The sequence below is a fragment of the Macaca fascicularis genome, chromosome 18 (genome assembly GCF_037993035.2).
Source record: "Macaca fascicularis isolate 582-1 chromosome 18, T2T-MFA8v1.1".
Lineage (NCBI taxonomy): Eukaryota > Metazoa > Chordata > Mammalia > Primates > Cercopithecidae > Macaca > Macaca fascicularis.
Window position 1 is genome coordinate 60,710,837 of NC_088392.1, and position 4,510 is coordinate 60,715,346.

A 4,510-nucleotide genomic window follows, 5' to 3' on the forward strand; every position below is an offset into this window, starting at 1 on the left:
GACTTTGAGCGGTGTGCTGTAGACTGGCAGCTCGCCATCTGGAAGAACTGACGCTTGGCTCCCCTGGGCCCACTGAACAGCACTGCTGCAAGATAGCATTTGTAGCTGACAAAAATGGAAATGGGAGGTACAAGCTACTTGACACAAATAAAATGGCACAGTCAGTTTACTTGTAAAGTATAGGAGGAAAGATAACAGGAACTAATGGCATTTCAAAGAAGTTTTACAAGGCTGGGAGCAGTGTCTCACACCTGTAATCCTAGCACTTTGGGAGGCCGATGGGGGCAGATTGCCTGAGTTCAGAAGTTCAAGACCAGCCTGGGCAACACGGTGAAACCCCATCTCTACTAAAAATACAAAAAATTAGCCGGGCATATTGGCGCGTGGCATGGCTGTGATCCCAGCTACTCGGAGGCTGAAGCAGGAGAATCACTTGACCCCAGGGTGGCAAAGGTTGTGGTGAGCTGAGATTGTGCCAGCCTAGGTGACAGAGCGAGACTCTTGTCTTAAAAAAAAGAGTTTTATTCAACATCTTTCCTCAAAGAGACACTGAGAAATTCAAGCGAGTGAAACTTTTTAAGTTTTGACTTGCTTTAAGGAACAAACTGAATTTACTAATGAGTAATCTAAACTGATCAGTGTATCAGTGTAGGCACAGTACACTGTAGCTCAATATCGTATCAAGAACTGTGGGTAATTCATTTTTTCATGTCTACCCTGAAACATAATAAGCACTTAAATTTTGATTAATTGATTGATTTTCTTTATATACATTTTTTTATCTTTCACACTTCTGAGCAAGTGCAATTCTTAATGATTTGCTTTTCGTCAAAGATATAACATGAAAATATTTCTTTTAAAGTATTTTCAAAATAATAATTTGCCTATATTTAGAAAATGTAATGAATCCACTATTTTCTTAAACCAAAAAAATTATTTGATAATCAAATTTAAAGTTCTATCAAATACCACAAAGTAAACATTGCAGAGCTTTTTATCTAATTAATGTCATTCAAAATTTGCTTATTTCCTGGATTTTGTAAAACATTCTCATGAGTAACTGTTGTTTATATTGTTAAATTTAATCAAACCAGCAAATCTTTTGATTAAATTAAATGCTCACTTCAAGTAGACAAAAATAGTATATGAAATACTATATAATATAAAAATATAGAGTCTGGAGTTTATATCTGGGCCCCAATATTAGGTACATTGTTGTTTTATAATGCTTCAAAGTTTACAAGTCATTTAATCATATCAGTGCTTACCGACTATATGTGGTTTTCTAAACGCTTATAATTAATTCAGTTAATTTTCCCCACGATCTTATGAAAGTGTTAATAGTATTGTAGTTCACTTATAGAAAAAATAAAATAAAGGATTAAAGTAACACTCCTAAATTACTTCAAGTATAGGCCGAAACAGAAGTCCAAGCCAGGTACTTTGACTCCAAGTCTTAATTCTTTCTATTAGCTCTATCTTCCTGCTATGCTCTTCTCATTTTGCATATAATTTTTTCACTTGAGGCTCACAACATTATTGTTGTTATCATTCACATTTTCTAGCTGAGGACACAGGAACAGACATGATGAATTTTTTCCCAATTGCTCTGTAATAACTAGTAAGTGGGATTAAGTTGAGAGGCTCAAATCCAAACTTTGCACTATGTGTTCCCCAGCTTTCCATTTTCCTGGGAGGCACAAGCACAGGAAATAGTTGCACTGTGCTTTAGAAAAGCCACTTCGACATTGACAGTGAGAAGGAAAGAGAGACACAAATTCACTGAGAATGTAGAATCAGTTGTATTTGTCAATGGATTGAATGTGTTTCATGAGGAAAAAAAAATTAAAGATTACTTGAAATGACTGTCAAACTGAGAAATGAGTATAAAAGAAATTTTTAAACAATCCAAAGAGTAATTCTTTTTGGTAGAACATAATGGAAGCCCATCATTGGCAAGATAGGAAGAAATCATATAATTACTATAAAATAAATGTTGATGACATTCTTGGCAAAGGCAACTACTTTGTTGACTTACTTGAGGTGTTGTTACATATCTCTTCTATAGCTTCATAACTTGACTTTCTAAAAAGTCAATATTACTTATTAAAACGAACATTGATAAGGAAATCAACAGTCTTGGATTTGCATTTTAGTTCTGCTGCTAATTAGCTTTGTGATCTTTGTCAAATTCCTTTAGCTCATTTGGGTCCTCATTTTCTTATCTATATAATGAGGGAAGTATAGCAGGTGAACTGTTAGACATTAAATTTGTTGGCATTTTTTACAATGAAAGTACTGGAAATTGTTTTGAATTTTGTTTTGTTCTGTTTTGTAATATTTAAAATTAAAATATAAATATAGGTGATCTTATTTTTTTGAAAGACTCATAGAATCTGTGTTTTTGTAAAGCTTCCAGGACCTTAGATGTAACAAAATAAATAGTCATTCTCAAAGTACAATTGTAAGTGTGCAAAAAATTTCTATGCTTCCAAATCTAAGCTCAAAGTCTTGGTCACTGGACCAAATGCCCATATTTGAGTCATTCATTTTAGTGGAGATTGTGTTAACAAAGAAATTCTCAGGTTAGGAAAGAGGAAAGTAAGCTCCAAATAAATAGAGTTGCAAGTTAAAAATAGGACACTAAAGTGAGTGACAATAGCCTAAGGCATAGGAAGATGGGTATTACAGAAGAAATGTGTAACAATTGAAATACAGAGTACAATAAAAACAAAATGCAGGTGCTACACAAAATGTTCCTAGGGATGGCGCTGAATGTATTTAAACACAGCAAGAATGGAGTTCACTATGGACAAGGGCAGCATCCACTGAGGTCATAGCCTTGCTCTATTTGTTGCCTGTACAGTCATCAACTCCTTTTCTATCTTCACAGCATTCAAACCTTAGTTTAACAGTAATAATGTTTGAAGAAAAAGTGTTTAATCATGCTGTGGACAATCTCTCTATACCCTCAAAATTCATGTATTAAAGCCCTAATCCCAAATTGGGAACTATTTGGAGGTTGCGTGTTTGGGAGGTAATCAGGTTTTGATGAGGTCATGAGGGTGAACCGCCTGTGATGGGATTAGTGTACTAATAAGGAGATGAAGGGAACAAATCTCTCTTCTCCTCCATGTGAAGATACAGTGAGAAGATGGCCCACTGTGAACCAGGAGGAGGGCCCCCACCAAGAACCCAGCCATGCTGGCACCCTAATCTTGGACTTCCAGGCTTGAGAACTTTGAGAAATACAGTTATCGTTTAAGCCACTCAGCCCACAGTATTCTGTGACAGCAGCCAGAACTGACTAAGATAGATGAGGAATTCATTTTCACTCTATTTCAGTACTTAAAATTTAGATCACATGTTTAATACATTCCCTACTTTCTGCAACTTTGAAGCAAGGTTGAAAATCACCATGTATTTTAAGAGGTTTAGAGATAATCCCACAGTCCCCTTGTTAATCTCTCACAGTAAGGTGTTAAAACAGAGATAGAAGAGGTTTTGGATTTACACAGACTTGGATTTCATTCCTGACTTCATCAATTAATAACTGTGTAATGCTAGAAACTATACTAAGCTGTCTAAGACCTAGTTCCCTTGTCTGGTGGTCGTCTACATAGCGTCCTGGTGAAGAATAATTTGAGAAACATAAAGTCATTCAAGCAATGTCTTCTCCATCCAAGATTTTATTAATGCTATTAAATTTTACAACAATCTGTGAGAAATGTGAATCCTATTTACACATCCTTTAACTTTTTCCCCAATTAGCATAAAAATAAACAGCAAATAATCCTCTCATTTCTCAGAAAAAAATATTTCCAAAGAAGCTCTACTTATCTTCCACATTTTTAATAACTATTGATTTCTTGGGGTTCACATATATGAGTATGTATAAAATGAGGTGAATGCCTGCTGCATGTCTTTTTTTGTTTGTTTTGTTTAATTTTGAGACAGAGTCTCGCTCTTTCTTCCTGACTGGTGTGCAGTGGCACAATCTCGGCTCACTGCAACCTCTACCTCCCGAGTTCATGCCATTCTCCTGCCTTAGCCCCCCGAGTAGCTGGGTCTACAGGCGCCTGCCACCACACCCGGCTAATTTTTTGTATTTTTAGTAGAGATGGGGTTTCACCGTATTAGCCAGGATGGTCTCGATCTCCTGACCTCATGATGCACCCACCTCGGCCTCCCAAAGTGCTGGGATTACAGGCGTGAGCCACCGCACCCAGTTGCCTGCTGCATACCTTACCTTGTACTTCCTGGCTATTATTTTTATAAGTGAAGAAGAAAAAAATCAATTTAAGAGCTACAAATACTAATCTAAAATATCCAAATCTTCAGGAAGCATACGCTGCAAGCTGATGTTTTTCACTCCAAATCTAATCATAAATTTCCAATCCAGTATGCACTTTACTACTGTTGTTAGGTAAAGCTTTCAGGATGATTTCTAGTAGAATAATACCTAGTTCATTTAAGTTTACTTTGGAATTCACTTTTACTTATGTTACTC